At 45.1% G+C, this 23,554-nt stretch overlaps 1 long non-coding RNA gene across 2 annotated transcripts in view; it reads right to left on the bottom strand.

The window, feature by feature from the left end:
* The window catches only part of LOC132509460 (uncharacterized), a 67,517-nt gene extending 44,666 nt beyond the window's left edge, over positions 1–22,851 (bottom strand). For both annotated transcript variants that reach the window (XR_009537010.1, XR_009537011.1), the window contains exons 1-2: positions 22,715–22,851; positions 18,151–18,227 (exon numbers count right to left, since the gene is read on the bottom strand). This is a non-coding gene — a long non-coding RNA (uncharacterized LOC132509460). The remainder of the gene's footprint in view (positions 1–18,150; positions 18,228–22,714) is intronic.
* Positions 22,852–23,554: the final 703 nt, after the last annotated feature.

Here is a 23,554-nt window from a genome sequence, read left to right on the forward strand (position 1 = left end):
CAATAAGTGCTGGAGAGGGTGTGGAGAAAAGGGAACACTCTTGCACTGCTGGTGGGAATTTGAATTGGTACAGCCACTATGGAGAACAGTATGGAGGTTCCTTAAAAAACTACAAATAAAACTACCATATGACCCAGCAATCCAACTACTGGGCATATACCCTGAGAAAACCATAATTCAAAAAGAGTCATGTACCAAAATGTTCATTGCAGCTCTATTTACAATAGCCAGGAGATGGAAGCAACCTACGTGTCCATCATCAGATGAATGGATAAAGAAGATGTGGCACATATATACAATGGAATATTACTCAGCCATAAAAGGAAACGAAATTGAGTTATTTGTAGTGAGGTGGATGGACCTAGAGTCTGTCATAGAGAGTGAAGTAAGTCAGAAAGAGAGAGAAAAATACCATATGCTAACACATATATATGGAATCTAAGAAAGAAAAATGTCATGAAGAACCTAGGGGTAAGACGGGAATAAAAACACAGACCTACTAGAGAATGGACTTGAGGATATGAGGAGGGGGAAGGGTAAGCTGTGACAAAGTGAGACAGTGGCATGGACATATATACACTACCAAACGTAAAATGGATAGCTAGGGCTTCCCTAGTGGCGCAGTGGTTGAGAGTCCGCCTGCCGGTGGGGGGGACATGGGTTTGTGCCCTGGTCCGGAAGGACACCACATGCCGCGGAGCGGCTAGGCCCGTGAGCCATGGCCGCTGAGCCTGCATGTCCGGAGCCTGTGCTCCACAACGGGAGAGGCCACAACAGTGAGAGGCCTGCATACTGAAGAAAAAAAAAAAAAAGAGCTAGTGGGAAGCAGCCGCATAGCACAGGGAGATAAGCTCAGTGCTTTGTGACCACTTAGAGGGGTGGTATAGGGAGGGTGGGAGGGAGGGAGATGCAAGAGAGAAGAGATATGGGAACATATGTATATGTATAACTGATTCACATTGTTATAAAGCAGAAACTAACACACCATTGTAAAGCAATTATACTCCAATAAAGATGTAAAAAAAATGTCCTGAGGTAGGGAATGGCCAAAAAAATTCACAACTGGCAAATTTTTCAAGGAGATAATATGAAGAGGTGAGTTTTACACACTCTTTTCAAAAAGGGAAATGGATAAAAGCTCAACACCAGGAATTATTAGACTCATGCAAATCTAATCTACGAAAAGGTTTCAACTCACATCAGTCGAATGGCCATCAGCAAAGTGTCTACAAACAATAAATGCTGAAGGGGTTTTAGAGAACTGTGTACCCTCTAGATGCTGGTGAGATGTAAAGTGGTAAGAGCCAGTAATGAGAACAGAAAGGAGCTGCATTTAAAAGTAAAAATTGAGATGCCATTCGATCCAGCAGGCCCACCACTGGGCCTATCACCTAAGAGCCGAATCGAGGAGACACAGGCTGACAAATCTGTACTGCAGCAATATTCAAGATAGCCAAGATATGTAAGCAGCCAAAATGTAAATCAACAGATGAATGGACAAAGAAGAAGTGGTCCATGTACCTAATGGAAGATTAGCTTTCGAAACAAATGAACAATGCTGTTTTCATGACTACAGGTGAGTCTAGAAATAATATTACGTTAAGTAAGTCAAAAGTGTATGATATATATCCTATGATATAAGATATAGATGTTATCTTAAGATTCTTACCAATGAACATATTTCCAAAAGAAAAGAGAATCAGAGACGTATAAAACAACCTAATGGTTAACCAAAATGAAAGGTGGGAGGATGGATAAATTAGGATTATGAGGTTAACATACATACACTAATGTATGTTATATATATATAAACATATAACATATAAAATATATAAATTATATAATCACTAATACATATAAATTATATAATCACCAAACACCTACCAAATACCAAGGGAGGTCTACTCAACACTCTGTAATAACCTACATGGTAACAGGATCCAAAGATGAACAGATATATGTATGAAAAATTGCTCAGAATCGGTACACCCAGAGAATCACAACACTCTAATAAAATTTTATCCGATAAAAATCATAAAATAAATTTAAAAAACAAACATAAGTAGGAGACATAAGCTTTTGGGAGTTTGTCCTGGAACATTCCACTACAATTTGCAACCTAGGAACACAACTTCCAGGAAGGCTCTCCTGCCCTTCTAACCGAAGCTGGGAATGTAGAAATCTGCTGCCTTGCGGCCAATTCCCGCAACAGCAGCTTTAATCCCAGTGCTATTGGTCACTTAATATTCACAAGGACTGCAGGGCTTTAAATGACACCTGCCCTCAAAAAATATCCTGCGGTCAGGAATGGACATTAATATGCAAAACAGTAGAAAATCTGGAGAAGACAATTTAAAGAGGTGTTTCCACAGTTTGTTTTTTTTTTAAAGAACATGAAAAAAGGTTCAACATCAAGAACTATTAGGGACATGCAAATTTAAACTACAGAAAGGTATCACCTCACAATAGTCTGAATGGCCATCAGAAAAAAGTGTCTGCAAAAAATAAATGCTGAATGGGTTTCCGAGAATGGATACCCTCCTATGCTGTTGCTGGGATGTAAACTGGTAACAGCCACTAATCAGAACAGAATGAAGGTGCCTTTAAAAGGTAACAATTGAGCTACTATGTGATCCTGCCAAAGCACTAATGGGCCTGTATCCCGAGAACACCAGAATTCAGAAAGACACAGGTACCCAAAAGTGCTCTTCAACGATATTTACAATAGGCAGACATGGATGCAAGCAAAATGTCCATGTACAGGTGAAAGGGCTAAGAAGAAGTGGTACATGTACACAATCGAATATTAGCCATGGAAAAGATGAGCCATTTGCAGCACCACTGATGAACCTAGGGGTAATCATACTATGTAAAGTAAGTCACAAAAAGAAAGACAAGTATCCGATGATATCAGTTACTAGTGTTATCTAAAAATTGATACCCATGAACATATTTCCACTGAGAAAGACCCTTACAGACTTTGAAAAAGGTGAAAGGAATGGAAAAATTAGGATGTTGGGGTTAACATGCATATAATAATTCATATAAAATGTATAATCAAGAAGGACCTACTGGATGCCAAGGGAGGTTTACACAACTCTCTCTAATGACCAACATGGGAAAGAATCTAAACCTGATTAGATATATGTATACGTATGAATGAACCAGATTCTGTACACCTAGAACAAACACAACATTGTAATCAAATTTACTCTGATAAGAAATAAAAATTCAATTAAACAAGAAGTTATGTGACACAAGATTTTGGGTATTTGTCCTGGCACTTTACACTCTAATTTACAACCTAGCAAGAGGAGTTCCAGTAAGCCTCTGTTTTCCCTAGCAATCAAGTTGAATATGAATAAATTCCGCTGCCTTGTTGCCCTTTCCTGAAACTGCAACTTTAAAAACAATGCTTATGGGTAGATAATATTCACAAGGACTGTTGGGCTGTAACTGACACCCACAATCAGGAAATGTCCAGGGGTAGGTAAGCAAAATAAATTCTAAAGGAACAGACTTTTAAGATCCTATTTCAATAGGTAAATTTTACACTGTTTAAAAGAAAAGCACTTGAAAAGATGCTCTAATTCCTGTATTATTAGCGTCATGGAAATCAAAACTACAATGAGGGATCACTCCACGTGAGTCAGAATAGCCATCATCGAAATGTCTAAAAACAATAAATGCTTGAGAGGTTGTAGAAAAAAGGGACCCTCCTATGCTGCTGTTGGGATCTAAGGTGGTAACAGCCACTATGAATAACAGTATGGAGGTGTCTTTACAAGGTAAAATTAGAGCTACCATATGATCCAGGAGTCCCACTCCCAGGCATATAACAGGAGAAAACCAGAATTGGAAAACACACATGCACCCATATGTGTACCGCAGCACAATTTACAATGTCTAAGTCATGGAAGTAACCAAAATACGCATCAGCAGATGGATGAAGATGTGGTACATGTTCCCAGTGAAATATTACTCAGAAAAGAAAAAGAATGAAGGAATGCCATTTGCAGCATCATGGATAGAATTAGAGATAATCATACTAAGTGAAGTAAGTCAGAAAAAGAAAGTCAAATATCATGTGATACTACTTATACCTGAAATTTAAAAATTGATACCAATGAACTACTTTACAAGAGACAAACAGGGACTTTCCAGGCGGTCCCATGGTTAAGAATCCGAGCTTCCACTTCAGGGGGCATGGGTTCGATCCCTGGTGTTGGGAGAACTAATATCACGCATGTCTTGCAGTAGAGCAAAAAAAATGAAATAAAAGAGAGATAAACAGACTCACAGACTTAGAAAACAAACTTATGGTTACCCAATGAGAAATGTGAGTGAAAAGAATAAATCAGGAGGCTGGGAAAAATACACACTAATACATATAAAATAGATTATCAACAGGGACCTACTGTATAACAAAGGGAAGTCTACTCAACACTCTCTAATAACCTATATGGGAAAAGAATCTGAAGATCAGTAGACATATGAATATACATAACTGAACAAGGTTCTGTATGCCTACCACAAACAGAATATTTTAAATCAACTTTACTCCAATAAAAAAGAAAAATTAAATTAAGACAAAAACAAGAAGTAACAAAACAGAAGATTTTCAGTGTTTGTTATGCCACAGCCCACACTAATTTACAATTCAGGAGCCCATCTTCCACAGTGGCTCTGGTTACCCAAGTAACCAGAGAGGGGCATGAAGGAAATCCTACCACCTGTGCCCATTTCCACAACAGCAACTTTAAAACATGTGCTTATGGGCACTTAATATTCACAAGGACTGCCAGGGTGTAAATGACACCTGCTCTTAACAAACGTCCTGTGGTAGTTATTGAACAAAAATTCAAAATAGTTAGACTTTCAAAAACCCAATGTTAACTGTAACTTTTTCTCACAGTGTTTAAACAAAACACATGCAAAGATGCTCAACATCTCGAATTATTAGACACATGCAAATCAAAACTACAACAAGGTATCACCTTGCACAGTCAAAATGTCCATCATCAAAAAGTTTACAAACCATAAATGCTGGAGAGGACATGGAGAAAAGGGGACCCTCCTATGCTGTTGGCGAGATGTAAGCTGGTAACAGCCACTATAAAGCACAGTATGGAGATGCCTTTAAAAAGTAAAAAGAGAGCTACCATATCATCCAGCAATCCTACTTCTGGGCGTACATCTGCAGAAAGCCAGAATTCAAAAAGACAAATGCACCCAAACCCCAACATGCACTGCAGCACTATTTACAGTAGCCAAGACATGGAGGCAACCAAAATGTCCATCAACAGATGAATGGATGATGAATAAGGGGTCCATGTACACAATCAAATATTACTCAGAAATTAAAAAGCATGACCATCTCTAGGTCCATTCCTGTTGCTGCAAATGGCGTTATTTCATTCTAAGTGAAGTAAGTCAGATAGAAAAAGACAAATATCATATGATATCACTTATAGTGGAGTCTAAAAAATGATAGAAATGAACAACTTTATAAAACAGAAACAAACCAACAGACTTCAGATATCCTTCAGGGAGAAAAATTTTTAAATCTGTTACCAATCATTAAATGTCAACCTGAAAAATTTAAGCAATAAATAACATTGTAAAGGTATTAATTCTCCCCAAATTAACCTATACCAGGCACTAGCAAACTCAACCTGGAGATCACATCCAGCCTATCACCTTCTTTTGTAAATTAAATTTAACGAATGACCCACAAGAAAACCCATAATGAGATGTCACGTCACACCTCTCAACGTGGCTATTATTCCAAAGTCTACAAATACGAAATGTTGTTCATGACATGGAGAAGGGAATCCTAGTACACTGTTAGTGGGATTATAAATTGGTACACCCACTATGAAAAGAATATTCAGGTCATGAAAAAAGCTAAAAGTAGAACTATCATATTAGCCAACAATTCCACTGCTTGGTATATGTCGAAAGAAAATGAAGACACCAATTTGAGAAGATACATGCATCCCGATGTTCATAGCTGCATTATTTACAATTGCCAACATATGGAAGCAAACTAAATATCTATCAACAGATGAGTGGATAAAGAAGATGTGGTATCAAAAAAAAAAAAGATGTGGTATCTATACACAATAGACTATTACTCAGCCATTAAAAAGGATCAAATTCTGCCACTTGCAACAACGTGGATAAGCCTAGAATATTTACACCTCCTTAAAAATGTTAGAGAAAGACAAATACTCTATGTTCTCACTTCTCTGTAGAATCTAAAAATGAAAGAAAGGAGTGTATATAACAAAACAGAAATAGACTCACAGAGAACAAATTAGTGGTTACTGGTGGGGCAAGTGAAGGCGGGAGGGAAAGACAGTAGTTTGTTTCTCTAAATCCAATACCCCTATGTATGAAATAAACAAACAAGGATATATAGTACAACACAGGGAAATATAGCCATTATTTTGTAATCACTTTAGTGGAGCATGATCTATAAAAATATTCAATCCATATGTTGTAGCCCTGAGACTAATGTAATATTGTAAATCAACGATACTTCAATTTAAATAATCCATAGGGTGGCTGAATGGATTAAAGAAAGTTCAATTATACTGTGTGCAAGAGATTCATGTTAACTTCTAATCCATATATAGCATAAAATTAATGAGTGGGAAAAAATACTCCATGAAAATGATACTTGCATAACTAGTCTATTATCAGGCAAAAAAGACTTGAAGTCAAACCTTCAAAGGAAATAAGTTTATCATATAATGATAAATGGATTAATTCATCAAGAAATCATGACAATTATAAATATGTATGTATCCAGCTTTGGAGCCTCTCAACATATAAAGAATATATTAACCCACGAGAAGGGGAAAATGTGCAGAAATAAAATAAAGGTAAGAAAGGTCGATACCCAACTTTCAACACTGTATAGATCATCTGGACAGAATATCAATCAGGAAACACTGAACTTGAACACACACTTGATATCAAATGAACCTAAGAGACATATACAGTATATTCCACTCAACAGTAGCAAACTTTCTATTCTTCTTAAGTACACGTAGAATATTGCCTAGGGTAGATCCTATGTTAAGCCACAAAACGAGTCTTCAAAAATCCAAGAATATTGAAATCATATCAAGGATCATTTCCAACCACAATGGTATGAAATTGAAATTCAATATTAAAAAGAATTGAAAATTCAAGAACACTTAGAAATTGCACAATAAGCTCCTGAATAGCCAATGCATACAGGAATAAATCAAAAGAGAAATTTTTTAAAAAGTCTTAAAGTAAACAAAATTGGAAACACAAAGTACCTAAATTTATGGAATACAGGAACAAGACTGCAATTCAAAGAGTTACGTTTACAGTAATAAATGCATATATTTTCAAAGAATTCTTGAGAGGGTATCAAGATGATAGAGTAGGAAGATACTGAGCTCCCCTCCTGCCATGGACACACCAAAATTACAACTTACATGGAAATTATCTCTGAAGACTAGCAGGGAACGTTTTCCACAACTAAAGATATAAGGAAGGAGAAACCACAAGGCAGGTAGGAGGACTGGAAACACAATCTACTTGGAACCCACACCTAGAGCACAGTGACCCACAGCTGGAAGATATCACAATTGCATGGGTCTTCCACATGGAGGGAAGGGTCTGAGCCTGTCATCAGGCTGCTCAGCCCAGGGTTCCTGCACTGGAAGAAAAGAACACAGCAGGTCTGGATTTGAAAACCTGCAGGGCTTACTTTCAGGAAAGCTGGAGGCTAAAGAAAACTGAGACTTTGCTCTCATAGGACACACACAAATCTCACATGTTCTCAGTCCCTGTGCAGAGCCAGTAGTGTGAAAGACACCTGGGTCAGACCCACTTGCTATTCTCAGAGAGCTTATTGAAAAGGCAAGAGGCAGCTGGGACTCCCGCTAGGAACTGAGACATTGGCAAGCAACATTTTAGAGTCTTCCCTGGAACTGATTAGAATCAGGGTCCTGCCCCATTTACCACCATGTCCATAGCACTCCTGCACCAGAAGGCCTCACAACCAGACACAATGGGGGCCTACCTTGTCCGCCTGTGCACCTGGAGCACCACACAGCCACCCATAACGGAGGGCTGCCTTGGTTATCAGCACACCCACGGCAATCACATACAGGGGCTCACAGCCATTTAGGCCAGGGTCCAACACCGCCTACCAGCTTGTCTACAGCAGTTGGCTCTGCTGTAAGAGAAAGGTTTGTGCAGCCCACACAGGGGACATCCCTGGAGCATGTGGCTCTGCTGGTCAGAGGACAATGAGCTGCTGGGACCTATCAGTCATCTCCTATATAAGGCCACTTCTCTGAGACCCGGGAATGTAACAACCTGAACCTAATGAATCGAAATGCACAGAGAATTAGGTAACATAACGAAATAGAGGAATATGTTATAAATGAAGTAATAAGACACGACATCAGAAAAAGAGCTGAATAAAACAGGGATAAGCATTCTACCCAATAAAAAAAGTGTTCACAGTAATGATTATAAAGATGCTCACCCAAGTCAGGAGAAGAATAGATGGACATAGTGAGAATTTCAACAAAGAGTAACAAAATGTCACAAAGAACCAAACAGCTGAAAAATACAGTAAGTGAGGTTAAAACACACACACACACACACACACACACACACACGAGGGAAGCAACATTATATGATACAGAAGAACAGAACAGTGAAATGGAAAACAGAGTAGTGAAAATCACCCAAACTGAATAGCATGAAGAAAAAACAATTAAGACTATAGGTACAGGGACCTCTGAGACAACATCAAGAATATTAACATGAGCATTACAGGGGTCCCAGAACGAGGAGAAGAGAGAAACGGGCAGAGAACTTATTAGAGGATATAGTAACTGATAACTTTCCTAACCTGGGGAAGGAAACACACATCCAGGTCCAGGAAACACAGAGACCCAAACAAGATGAAGACAAACAGGTCCACACGAAGACATATTATAAAGCACCAAAAATTTAAAAATGTAAAGAGGGATCACAGAAGCAGTGAAATAAAAGGGTCTAGTTATGTTCAAGGTATTCCCATAAGACTGTCAGATGACTTCTCAGCAGAATTTGCAGACTAGGAAGGAATGATAGGATATATTCAATGGGCTAAAAAGAAAAAGTCTACAACAGGAACACCCTACCAGCAAGATTATGATTCAGATTGAAGGAGAGGGCTTTCCTGGTGGCACAGTGGTTGAGAATCCGCCTGCCAATGCAGGGGACAAGGGTTCGAGCCCTGATCCAGGAAGATCCCACATGCCACAGAGCAACTAAGCCTGTGTGCCACAACTACTGAGCCTGTGCTCTAGAGCCCATGAACCACAACTACTGAGCCCGCAAGCCACAACTACTGAAGCCTGAGCACCTAGAGCCCATGTTCTGCAACCAGAGGAGCCACTGCAATGAGAAGCCCGTGCACCACAACGAAGAGTAGCCTCCACTTGCCACAACTAGAGAAAAGTCCACACACTGCAATGAAGACCTAACGCAGCCAAAAGTAAATAAATAAATAAATTTATGGGGGAAAAAAGAATTGAAGGAGAGATCAAGAGTTTCCCAGACTAGCAAAAGCTAAAACAGTTCATCACTACTAAACCAGCCTTATATGCAATGTTGAAGGAATTTACTTAAGCTTAAAAGAAGTCTCACTAATTATTGATAGTAACAAGAAAACAAACAAAAGTAAAAGTCTCACTGCAAAAAGTATAAATAGAGTAAGGGTAGTAGATCAAACATTTATTAAGCTTCTGTAAAGAATAAAATAGTAGTATGTTTCTTTAAAAAGAGAGGGCCCAAATAAATCAGAAATGAAAGCGGTGATGTTACAACAGACACCACAGAAATACAAAGTATCCTAAGATACACACAAGGTAACTCAGGGCTCAGACTGGACAGAGCCCACTCTCCATTCCTCTGTACATGAGTTACAGGAGCCTCAGGAACGGAGGAGGGGGTCCCTGAGGGGAGGCACAAGATAGAAGATGTTAGGCATTAACATGACTGTATTTATGTTAAACGTGCCTGAACTACATTCACATGAGATGGTTTTGTTCTGTATGTACATTGGCACCTTTAGTCTGAACTGCAGATCTTTGGCTTCACCACCTCCACTGACAGCATTAGCTTCACCTGCTGTGGACCGTCTCCTATAAGATTTCCACAACCACAAAGCAGTGAAGCTTCACAGGACCCAGAGTCTGTGAGACTCCACTCAGAGTCTCAACTCCACTCAGAGACATAAAGTCACAACAGAGACTCTACTCTTGGAGGGCACACAACAGTAGTGTGCACATCAGGACCCAAGGGAAGGAGCAGTGACCCCATAGAAGACTGAGCAGACCTACCTGCTAGTTTTAGAGGGTCTCCTGCAGAGGCAGGGGGTGGCTGTGGTTCACCGTGGGGACAAGGACACTGGCAGCAGAAGTTCTGGGAAGTCCTCCTTGGCATGAGCCCTCCCAGAGTCCGCCATTAGCCCCACAAAAGAGCCAGGTAGGCTCCAGTGCTGGGTCGCCTCAGGCCAAACAACCAAGAGAGAGGGAACTCAGCCCCATGCATCAGCAGACAAGCGGATTAAAGTTTTACTGAACTCTGCACACCAGAGCAACACCCAGCTCTACCCACCACCAGTCTGTCACATCAGGAATTTTGCACAAGCCTCTAAGATGGACTCATCCACCAGAGGGCAGACAGCAGAAGCAAGAAGTACTACAATTCTGCAGCCTGTGGAAGGAAAACCACATTCACAGAAAGATAGAGAAAATGAAAAGGCAGAGGACTTGATACCAGATCAAGGAACAAGATAAAACCCCAGAAAAACAACTAAATGAGGTGGAGATAGGCAACCTTCCAGAAAAAGAATTCAGAATAATTACAGTGAAGATGATCCAGGACCTTGGAAAAAGAACAGAGGCAAAGATCGAGAAGATGCAAGAAATGCTTAACAAAGACCTAGAAGAATTAAAGAACAAACAAACAGAGATGAACAATACAATAACTGAAATGAAAAATACACTAGAAGGAATCAATAGCAGAATAACTGAGGCAGAAGAACGGATAAGTGGCCTGGAAGACAGAAAGGTGGAATTCACTGCTGTGGAACAGAATAAAGAAAAAAGAATGAAAAGAAATGAAGACAGCCTAAGAGACCTCTGGGATAACATTAAACGCAACAACATTCGCATTATAGGGGTCCCAGAAGGAGAAGAGAGAGAGAGAAAGGACCCGAGAAAATATCTGAAGAAATTATAGTTGAAAACTTCCCTAGCATGGAAAAGGAAGTAGCCACCCAAGTCCAGGAAGCACAGAGAGTCCCAGGCAAGATAAACCCAAGGAGAAAAATGCTGAGACACATAGTAAGCAAATTGACAAAAATTAAAGACAAAGAAAAATCATTGAAAGCAACAAGGGAAAAATGACAAATAACATACAAGGGAACTCCCATAAAGTTAACAGCTGATTTCTCAGCAGAAACTCTATAAACCAGAAGGGAGTGGCATGATATATTTAAAGTGATGAAAGGGAAGAACCTACAACCAAGAGAACTCTACTCAGCAAAGATCTCATTCAGATTCGATGGGGAAATCAAAAGCTTTACAGACAAGCAAAAGCTAAGAGAACTCAGCACCACCAAACCAGCTCTACAAAACATGCTAAAGGAACTTCTCTAAGTGGGAAACACATGAGAAGAAAAGATCTACAAAAACAAACCCATAAAAATTAAGAAAACAGTAATAGGAACATACATATCGATATTTACCTTAAATGTGAATGGATTAAATGCTCCAACCAAAAGACACAGGCTTGCTGAATGGATACAAAAACAAGATCCATATATATGCTGTCTATAAGAGACCCATTTCAGGCCTAGGGACACATACAGACTGAAAGTGAGGGGATGAAAAAGGATATTCCATGAAAATGAAAATCAAAAGAAAGCTGGAGTAGCAATACACATATCAGATAAAATAGACTTTAAAATAAAGAATGTTACAAGAGACAAGGAAGGACACTACATAATGATCAAGGGACCAATCCAAGAAGAAGATATAACAATTATAAATATATATGTACCCAACATAGGAGAACCTCAATACATAAGGCAACTGCTAACAGCTGTAAAAGAGGAAATCGACAGTAACACAATTATAGCAGGGAACTTTAACACTTTATTTACACCAATGGAGATCATCCAGACAGAAAATTAATAAGGAAACACAAGCTTTAAATAACACAATAGACCAAATAGATTTAATTGATATTTATAGGACATTCCATCCAAAAACAGCAGATTACACATTCTTCTCAACTGCACACAGAACATTCTCCAAGATAGATCACATTTTGGATCACAAATAAAGCCTCAGTAAGTTTAAGAAAACTGAAATCATATCAAGCATCTGTTCCGACCACAAGGCTATGAGATTAGAAATCAATTACAGGGGGGAAAAAACGTAAAAAACACACACATGGAGGCTAAGCAATACGTTAATAAATAACCAAGAGATCACTGAAGAAATCAAAGAGGAAATCAAAAACTACCTAGAGACAAATGACAACAAAAACACGATGATCCAAAACCTATGGGATGCAGCAAAAGCAGTTCTAAGAGGGAAGTTTATAGCAATACAAGCCTACCTCAAGAAACAAGAAAAATCTCAAATAAACAATCTAAACTTACACCTAAAGGAACTAGAGAAAGAAGAACAAAACCCAAAGTTAGTAGAAGGAAAGAAATCATAAAGATCAGAGCAGAAATAAATGAAATAGAAACAAAGAAAACAATAGCAAAGATCAATAAAACTAAAAGCTGGTACTTTGAGAAGATAAACAAAAATGATAAACCTTTAGCCAGACTCAAGAAAAAGAGGGAGAGGACTCAAATCAATAAAATTAGAAATGAAAAAGGAGAAGTTGCAACAGACACCACAGAAATACAAAGCATCCTAAGAGACTACTACAACCAACTCTATGCCAATAAAATGGACAACCTGGAAGAAATGGACAAATTCTTAGAAAGGTATAACCTTCCAAGACTGAACCAGGAAGAAATAGAGAATATGAACAGACCAATCACAAGTAATGAAATTGAAACTGTGATTCAAAATCTTTCAACAGGGCTTCCCTGGTGGTGCAGTGGTTGAGAATCTGCCTGCTAATGCAGGGGACACGGGTTCGAGCCCTGGTATGGGAGGATCCCACATGCCGTGGAGCAACTAGGCCCGTGAGCCCCAACTACTGGGCCTGCGTGTCTGGAGCCTGTGCTCCACAACAAGAGAGGCCGCAATAGTGAGAGGCCCATGCGATGAAGAGTGGCCCCTGCTTGCCACAATTAGAGAAAACCCTCGCACAGAAATGAAGACCCAACACAGCAAAAATAAATAAATAAGTTAATAAACTCCTATTCCCAACATCTAAAAAAAAAAAGTCTTCCAACAAACAAAAGTCCAGAACCAGATGGCATCAGAGGTGAATTCTATCAAACATTTAGACAAGAGCTAACACCCAACCTTCTCAAACTCTTCAGAAATTTGCAGGGGAAGGAACACTCCCAAACTCATTATATGAGGCCACCATCACCCTGATACCAAAACCAGACAAAGATACTACAGAAAAAGAAAATTAGAGACCAATATCACTGATTAATATAGATGTAAAAATCCTCAACAGAATACTAGCAAACAGAATTGAACAACACCTTAAAAGGATCATGCACCATGATCAGGTGGGGTTTATCCCAGGGATGCAAGAATTCTTCAATACACACAAATCTATCAATGTGATACACCATATTAACAAGTTGTAGAATAAAAATATGATCATCTCAATAGATGCAGGAAAAGCTTTTGACAAAATTCAACACCCATTTATGATATAAAAAAAGCTCTCCAGAAAGTGGGCACAGAGAGAACCTACCTCAACGTAATAAAGGTCATATATGACAAACCCACAGCAAACATCATTCTCAATGGTGAAAAACTAAAAGCATTTCCTCTAAGATCAGGAACAAGACAAGGATGTCCACTCTCACCACTATTACTCAACATAGTTTTGGAAGTCCTAGCCATGGCAATCAGAGAAGAAAAAGAGATAAAAGGAATACAAATTGTAAAAAAAGAAGTAAAATTGTCACTGTTTGCAAATGACACGGTACTCTACATAGTGAATCCTAAAGATGCCACCAGAAAACTACTAGAGCTCATCAATGAATTTGGTAAAGTTGCAGGATACAAAATTAATGCACAGAAATCTCTTGCATTCAATGAAAGATCAGAAAGAGAAATTAAGGAAACAATCCCATTCACCATTGCAACAAAAAGAATAAAATACATAGGAATTAACCTACCTAAGGAGGTAAAAGACCTGTACTCAGAAAACTATAAGACACTGCTGAAAGAAATCAAAGATGATATAAACAGATGGAGGTATAAACCATGTTCTTGGATTAGAACAATCAATATTGTGAAAATGACTATATTACCCAAAGCAATCTACAGATTCAATGCAATCCCTATCAAATTACCAGTGGCATTTTCTACAGAACTAGAACAAAAAAATCTTAGAACTTGTATGGAGACACAAAAGACCCCAGATAGCCAAAGCAGTCTTGAGGGAGATTAAAAGAGCTGGAGGAATCAGACTTCCTGACTTCAGACTATACTACAAAGCTACAGTAATCAAGACTATATGGTACTGGCACAAAAACAGAAAGATAGATCAATGGAACAGGATAGAAGGCCCAGAGATAAACCCACGTACCTATGCTAACTCATCTATGACAAAGGAGGCAAGGATATACAATGAAGAAAAGACAGTCTCTTCAGTAAGTGGTGCTGGGAAAACTGGACAGCTACACATAAAAGAATGAAATTAGAACACTCCATAATATGATACACAAAAATAAACTCAAAATGGATTAGAGACCTAAATGTAAGACCAGACACTATAAAACTCTTAGAGGAAAACATAGAACACTCTATGACATAAATCACAGCAAGATCCTTTTTTGACCCACCTCCTAGAGAAATGGAAATAAAACCAAAAATAAACAAATGGGACCTAATGAAACTTCAAAGCTTTTGCACAGCAAAGGAAAACATAAACAAGACGAAAAGACAACCCTCAGAATGGGAGAAAATATTTGCAAATGAAGGAGCTGACAAAGGATTAATCTCCAAAATTTACAAGCAGCTCATGTAGCTCAATATCACAAAAACAAACAACCCAATCCAAAAATGGGCAGAAGACCTAAACAGACATTTCTCCAAAGAAGATATACAGATTGCCAACAAACACATGAAAGGATGCTGAACATCACTAATCATTAGAGAAATGCAAATCAAAACTACAGTGAGGTATCACCTCCCAGCAGTCTGAATGGCAATCATCAAAACATCTACAAACAATAAATGCTGGAGAGGCATTTACTGGAGAAAAGGGAACGCTCTTGCACTGTTGCTGGGAATGTAAATTGCTATAGCCACTAGGGATAACAGTATAGAGGTTCCTTAAAAAACTAAAAATAGAAGTACCATACGACCCAGCAATCCAACTACTGGGCATTTACCCTGAGAAAACCATAATTCAAAAAGAGTCATGTACAACATGTTCATTGCAGCTCTATTTACAATAGCCAGGACATGGAAGCAACCTAAGTGTCCATCGACAGATGAATGGATAAAGAATATCTGGCACATATATACAATGGAATATTACTCAGCCATAAAAAGAAACAAAACTGAGTTATTTGTAGTGAGGTGGATGGACTTAGAGTCTGTCCTACACAGTGAAGTAAGTCAGAAAGAGAAAAATAAATACCGTGTGCTAACAGAGATATATGGAATCTAAAGAAAAAAAAGTTTATGAAGAACCTAGGGGCAGGACAGGATTAAGGACACAGACGTAGAGAAAGCACTTGAGGACACAGGGAGGAGGAAGGGTAAGCTGGGACAAAGTGAGAGAGTGGCATGGACATATATACATTACCTAATGTAACATCAATAGTTACTGGGAACAGCCACATAGCACAGGGAGATCAGCTCGGTGCTTTGTGACCACCTAAACGGGTGGGATACAGAGGGTGGGAGGGAGATGCAAGAGAGAGGGGATATGGTGATATATGTATAGGTATAGCTGATTCATTTTGTTATACAGCAGAAACTAACACACCATTGTAAAGCAATTATACTCCAATGAAGGTGTAAAAGGAAAAAAAAAGAAAAAGAAAGCCCAGAGATAAACCTACACACCTATGGTCAACTAATCTATGACAAAGGAGGCAAGACTATACAATGGAGAAAAGACAGTCTCTTCAATCAGTGGTGTTGGGAAAAATGGACACTTACATATAAAAGAATGAAATTAGAACACCCCCTAACACCATACACAAAAATAAATTCAAAATGGATTAGGGACCTTAATGTAAGACCGGACAGTATAAAACTCTTAGAGGAAAACATAGGAAGAATACTCTGACATAAATCACAGCAGATCATTTTTGATCCACCTCCTACAGTAAGGCAATAAAAAAGAAAACTAAACAAATGGGACCTAATGAAACATAAAAGCTTTTGCAAAGCAAACTACAAACAAGACGAAAAGACAACCCTCATAATGGGAGAAAATATTTGCAAACGAATCAATGGACAAAGGATTACTCTCCAATATATATAAACAGCTCATGCAGCTCAATATTAAAAAAACAAACAACCCAATACAAAAATGGGCAGAAGATCTAAATAGACATTTCTTCCAAGAAGACATACAGATGGCCAAGAAGCCATGAAAAGCTGCTCTACATCACTAATTATTAGAGAAATGCAAATCAAAACTACAATGAGGTATCACCTCACACCTGTTAGAATTGGCATCATCAGAAAATCTACAAACAACAAATGCTGGAGAGGGTGTGGAGAAAAGGAACCCTCTTCCACGATTGGTGGGAATGTAAATTGATACAGTCACTATGGAGAACAGTATGGAGGTTCCTTAAAAAACTAAAAATAGAATTACCATATGATCCAGCAATCTCACTACTGGGCATATACCCAGAGAAAACCATAAATCAAAAAGACACATTCACCACAATGTTCATTGCAGCACTATTTACAATAGCCAGGTAATGGAAGCAACCTAAATGCCCACAGACAGACGAATGGATAAAGATGTGGTACATATATACAACGGACTATTAGCCATAAGAAGGAATGAAATTGGGTCATTTGTAGAGAAGTCGATGGATCTAGAGACTGTCATACAGAGTGAAGTCAGAAAAAGGAAAACAAATATTGTATATTAATGCATATATGTGGAACTTAGAAAAATGGTACAGATAAACCAGTTTTCAGGGCAGAAATAGAGACACAGATGTAGAGAACAAACGTATGGACACCAAGGGGGTAACGCCATGGCGGGGGGTGGGGGGGATAAATTGGGAGACTGGGATTGACATGTATACACTTATATGTATAAAATAGATAACCAATAAGAACCTGCTGTATAAAAAAAATAAAATTTAAAAATTTTTAAAAATATATAAAATTTTAAAAATAAAACAGAAAATAAAGTTCTTCCCTTCCCATAGATGTATTTATATGAATGAATTATTTCCATGCTTATATCTATAAATACAAAAAAGAGCAATAAAACCTACCTTGAACCAAAAAAGAAAAAAAAAAAACAGAACCCACCAGTTATACAGATGAAAACTCTATCAGGGCACTTGCTCCAGCAGTAAACAATTCTGAAGATGGTCAGAGGTGGGGAATCGTCTCGCATGCAGCCAGCAGCCCCCCACCCCGCAAGGAGCGTCCTCATTGCAAAGCTGGGGGACCGTGCCGAGGCGTCTCTGAGTAAACGTGAGCTGAGCCCCAGGCCAGCTGCTGCTGAACTGTTCCCACCCTTCCCAGGTAAAACACCCGAATGTGTGCAAGGACTTGAAAGCCTACAGGAAGGGCCGTGGAGCCACCCCAGCCACAGCACGCAGGCCGACTTGGTGCCTGCAGGCCAGCCGGGATGGTACTGGCCGCGGGCGCTCTTCTGGAATCTTTCCATTTCCCTGCCTGAGATACCCCTCCTGTCCCGGCCCCCACTGCTTTTTTCTTTCCTCACCTCTGCCCGGGGAGAAATTCCAGCGGCAGGTATGGGTGACACATCCTCTTCTTTAGCAGGTGGCAGCCCGGCAACTCCTGCAGAAAGTCCAGCAGAGCCCCACTCACACCGGGTCACCCACAAATCCGTGGCCCCTCACTCCCTCCCAGCAGCCCAGCCCCGAGACTGCTGACGGGGCAGAGAATATGGCGTCAGGCACAGCTGCAGGGGCTCTTGCTGCCTGGAGCGGTGTTTATATTGACCTCAGCCCACGCACACCTGGGGAGGGCTCACCGGCACGGTCAGGCTGCCCAGGTCAGCCAATCCTCGCCCCTCAGGGGCTCATAGCTGCAGAAAATGGGCCTTGCTGCACCGGCCAGGTCCAAGGAACAGGTGTGGGCTCCTGAGTCAGGATAGACAAGGGGCTGCAGCTCTGGCTTGTTTTCTAATTTTTTTTTTTTTTTTTTTTTTTTTTTTTTTGCGGTACGTGGGCCTCTCATTGCTGTGGCCTCTCCCATTGCGGAGCACAGGCTCCGGACGTGCAGGCTCAGCGGCCATGGCTCACGGGCCCAGCCGCTCCGCGGCATGTGGGATCCTCCCGGACCGGGGCACGAACCCGTGTCCCCTGCATCGGCAGGCGGACTCTCAACCACTGCGCCACCAGGGAAGTCCTGTTTTCTAATCATTTTATCTGGTCCATGAATGGGAGACAACTTTAAGAAGACCCTCTCGTAATGAGAGGAACCCAGGAGTCAGGGAGAGGAGGGGTGGTGGGTGGAGACAGAGGCCTGGTGCCCCGGCGGCACTGGAAGCCTTTGGAAGACGCGGTGGAGGGAGGCCACACAGAGTGAAGCCCAGGGTCACAGACCTGTCCAGGAGCTGCTGTTTGTTAGTTCAGGTCCTGCTCTGAGGTGCTCAGGGTCAGCTCTGACCAACAGGTGAGTTGGGGGTGCTCTGCAATGAGGGCTATGTGCACGGTTCCTGCGTGCCCAGCCCTGCCGGGTGCCTGCCCAGGCGAGCTCTGTATCCTGGGAGGGGCCTGACCATGAGAGCCCCATGGGCTGTTGGGTACCTGCTCAGGTGAGCTCCATATCCTAGGAGGGGCCTGTCCACGAGAGCCCCATGGGCTGCTGGGTACATGCCCAGGTGAGCTCCATATCTTGGGAGAGGGCTGTCCACGAGAGCCCCGTGGGCTGCTGGGTACCTGCTCAGGTGAGCTCATATCCTGGGAGAGGGCTGTCCACGAGAGCCCCGTGGGCTGCTGGGTATCTGCTCAGGTGAGCTCCATATCCTGGGAGGGGCATGTCCACGAGAGCCCCATGGGCTGCTGGGTACATGCTCAGGTGAGCTCCATATCCTAGGAGGGGCATGTCCACGAGAGCCCCGTGGGCTGCTGGGTACCTGCTCAGGTGAGCTCCATATCCTGGGAGAGGGCTGTCTACGAGAGCCCCGTGGGCTGCTGGGTACCTGCTCAGGTGAGCTCCATATCCTGGGAGAGGGCTGTCCACGAGAGCCCCGTGGGCTGCTGGGTACCTGCTCAGGTGAGCTCCATATCCTGGGAGAGGGCTGTCCATGAGGGCCCCGTGGGCTGCTGGGTACATGCCCAGGTGAGCTCCATATCCTGGGAGAGGGCTGTCCACGAGGGCCCCGTGGGCTGCTGGGTACCTGCTCAGGTGAGCTCCATATCCTGGGAGAGGGCTGTCCATGAGGGCCCCGTGGGCTGCTGGGTACATGCCCAGGTGAGCTCCATATCCTGGGAGAGGGCTGTCCATGAGGGCCCTGTGGGCTGCTGGGTACATGCCCAGGTGAGCTCCATATCCTGGGAGGGGCCTGTCCACGAGGGCCCCGTGGGCTGCTGGGTACCTGCCCAGGTGAGCTCCATATCCTGGGAGGGGCCTGTCCACGAGGGCCCCGTGGGCTGCTGGGTACATGCTCAGGTGAGCTCCATATCCTGGGAGGGGCCTGTCCACGAGGGCCCCGTGGGCTGCTGGGTACATGCCCAGGTGAGCTCCATATCCTGGGAGGGGCCTGTCCACGAGGGCCCCGTGGGCTGCTGGGTACATGCCCAGGTGAGCTCCATATCCTGGGAGAGGGCTGTCCACGAGAGCCCCGTGGGCTGCTGGGTACCTGCTCAGGTGAGCTCCATATCCTGGGAGGGGCCTGTCCACGAGGGCCCCGTGGGCTGCTGGGTACCTGCCCAGGTGAGCTCCATATCCTGGGAGGGGCCTGTCCACGAGGGCCCCGTGGGCTGCTGGGTACATGCTCAGGTGAGCTCCATATCCTGGGAGGGGCCTGTCCACGAGGGCCCCGTGGGCTGCTGGGTACATGCCCAGGTGAGCTCCATATCCTGGGAGGGGCCTGTCCACGAGGGCCCCGTGGGCTGCTGGGTACATGCCCAGGTGAGCTCCATATCCTGGGAGAGGGCTGTCCACGAGAGCCCCGTGGGCTGCTGGGTACCTGCTCAGGTGAGCTCCATATCCTGGGAGGGGCCTGTCCACGAGGGCCCCGTGGGCTGCTGGGTACATGCCCAGGTGAGCTCCATACCCTGGGAGGGGCCTGTCCACGAGGGCCCCGTGCGCTGGGTACATGCCCAGGTGAGCTCCATATCCTGGGAGGGGCCTGTCCACGAGGGCCCCGTGGGCTGCTGGGTACCTGCCCAGGTGAGCTCCATACCCTGGGAGGGGCCTGTCCACGAGGGCCCCGTGCGCTGGGTACATGCCCAGGTGAGCTCCATATCCTGGGAGGGGCCTGTCCACGAGGGCCCCGTGGGCTGCTGGGTACATGCCCAGGTGAGCTCCATACCCTGGGAGAGGGCTGTCCACGAGGGCCCCGTGCGCTGGGTACATGCCCAGGTGAGCTCCATACCCTGGGAGGGGCCTGTCCACGAGGGCCCCGTGCGCTGGGTACCTGCCCAGGTGAGCTCCATACCCTGGGAGGGGCCTGTCCACGAGGGCCCCGTGGGCTGCTGGGTACCTGCCCAGGTGAGCTCCATATCCTGGGAGGGGCCTGTCCACGAGGGCCCCGTGCGCTGGGTACATGCCCAGGTGAGCTCCATACCCTGGGAGGGGCCTGTCCACGAGGGCCCCGTGCGCTGGGTACATGCCCAGGTGAGCTCCATATCCTGGGAGGGGCCTGTCCACGAGGGCCCCGTGGGCTGCTGGGTACCTGCCCAGGTGAGCTCCATACCCTGGGAGGGGCCTGTCCACGAGGGCCCCGTGGGCTGCTGGGTACCTGCCCAGGTGAGCTCCATATCCTGGGAGGGGCCTGTCCACGAGGGCCCCGTGCGCTGGGTACATGCCCAGGTGAGCTCCATACCCTGGGAGGGGCCTGTCCACGAGGGCCCCGTGCGCTGGGTACATGCCCAGGTGAGCTCCATATCCTGGGAGGGGCCTGTCCACGAGGGCCCCGTGGGCTGCTGGGTACATGCCCAGGTGAGCTCCATATCCTGGGAGGGGCCTGTCCACGAGGGCCCCGTGGGCTGCTGGGTACCTGCCCAGGTGAGCTCCATACCCTGGGAGGGGCCTGTCCACGAGGGCCCCGTGCGCTGGGTACATGCCCAGGTGAGCTCCATATCCTGGGAGGGGCCTGTCCACGAGGGCCCCGTGGGCTGCTGGGTACCTGCCCAGGTGAGCTCCATACCCTGGGAGGGGCCTGTCCACGAGGGCCCCGTGGGCTGCTGGGTACCTGCCCAGGTGAGCTCCATACCCTGGGAGGGGCCTGTCCACGAGGGCCCCGTGCGCTGGGGGGGGGCGTGAACAAGCCCCCTCTCTCTGCAGCTGGCACAGAGTTGCTTAGGGTGTAGATTAAAATCAGCCGAGGGCAGAGGTCAGGAGCAGCATCGGGGGTCCCTTGGGTGTGGCCACCCAGGGAAGCCCTCCTGAATCCTGAGGTGCAGGGTTTTTGGGGTCGGTCATGTCGACATGAGGACCACCATGTGCCCGACCTCGGCCTCCAGCCCCCGGGGAAGGAAGCCCCACTGTGTATCACGCCGTCAGCACAGACCAGCCTGGAGCGAGGCCCATGGAGCACGGACACTCCCGTCAGACTCAAGGTGACCTCTGGAGCCAGGACAGAGGCCCGGCCTCTCTGTGGGCAGGTGAACCTGCACCACACAGGCTGGTGCAATGCCCGTTCCGTGGGGTCAGCATGGGTGCACGCGGGTCAGCCAGTGTCCCTGTGCCTCAGCCTGTGACCGCTGACCACACTGTCCTGCTCTGCTCACAAGAGCGAGGCCAACGGAGGGACAACGGGGGTGGGAACAAAGCCGGGTCACAGTCAGGTGAGAAAGGGTCCAGGGAGCGAGAACCCGGCTGCTCTTGCCTAGTGCGCCGAGAGCTGACGTCCGCCCTGTAGTCAGTCAGTCGTCTCCCCATATCCTGAGATAGGGCTGCCTTTCCTGCACCCTGGGGCAGGGTCATGCCTGTGTATACAGCAGGATACACAGCGGTACCTGCTGCAAGCCCGATGCCTGCCCTCGCCATGTAGTTGGGGCTTGGTGACAGGGGACATCCCGACAGGACATGGGGCCGACCCCGGGGAGGATGTTGGGGTGAAGCGTTTGGGAGCGTCTGGAGGGAACACTCACCTGTCAGCACAGGGGGACTGAGGCCACCGACCAAGGGGGGCAGGCGGGGAGCCCAGGGAGGGTCCTGGGTCATCCCCGAGGCTGGAGAAGGGGTGTTAGCTGCGGGAGATGGCGGCTGGGACGAAGAGCTTACCACCCGACAGGAGACAGGCCAGCCGGGGCAGCAGGGGGAGGTGAACACTGTGCCCGACAGAAGGACGGAGGGACCAGCAGGCCCAGCCGTGGGCGTGGGTATCCGGGCTGCTCTTTGTTGGCCCGAAGCCGAAGGGCCCCCAGCGGCCCGGAGCCCGGCTCCGCCCCCAGCGCCCGGGGCCCGGCTCCGCGCCCGGGGCCCGGCTCCGCGCCCGGGGCCCGGCTCCGCCCCCAGCGCCCGGGGCCCGGCTCCGCCCCCAGCGCCCGGGGCCCGGCTCCGCCCCCAGCGCCCGGGGACTGGGTCCCGCTCCGGCCCCAGCGCCCGGGGCCCGGTTCCGTGCCCAGCACCGCTGGAAATCACCCCGTGTCCAGCCAGACCCCAGCCAGGAAGAGAAGACCCGTGTACAGCCTTAACGTGATTAATATGCCCAGAAGTGTCCTTTAAAGTCAATCTCTCCTCTGGCTCTGATTCTACACTGAATGGTGCAGATAGCCAAGCAGGAGCAGACCAGCATCCCTGGTCAGGTACACCCACAGTGGCCACCCCCAGGAGAACCTAGAGCTACGGGTACCCACGATGGCCCAAGAGGTCCAGCCAGCAGGGAGTGCTTGCTTTGTGCATGGGATCAGAGGTCGGCTCTGGGCATACCTCAGTCAGGTGTACACCGGGGTGTACGGACAGCAGATGGGAGATGTGAGGGCACCTGG

Source organism: Lagenorhynchus albirostris, chromosome 19 (genome assembly GCF_949774975.1).
Source record: "Lagenorhynchus albirostris chromosome 19, mLagAlb1.1, whole genome shotgun sequence".
In the NCBI taxonomy this organism is placed as follows: Eukaryota; Metazoa; Chordata; class Mammalia; order Artiodactyla; family Delphinidae; genus Lagenorhynchus; species Lagenorhynchus albirostris.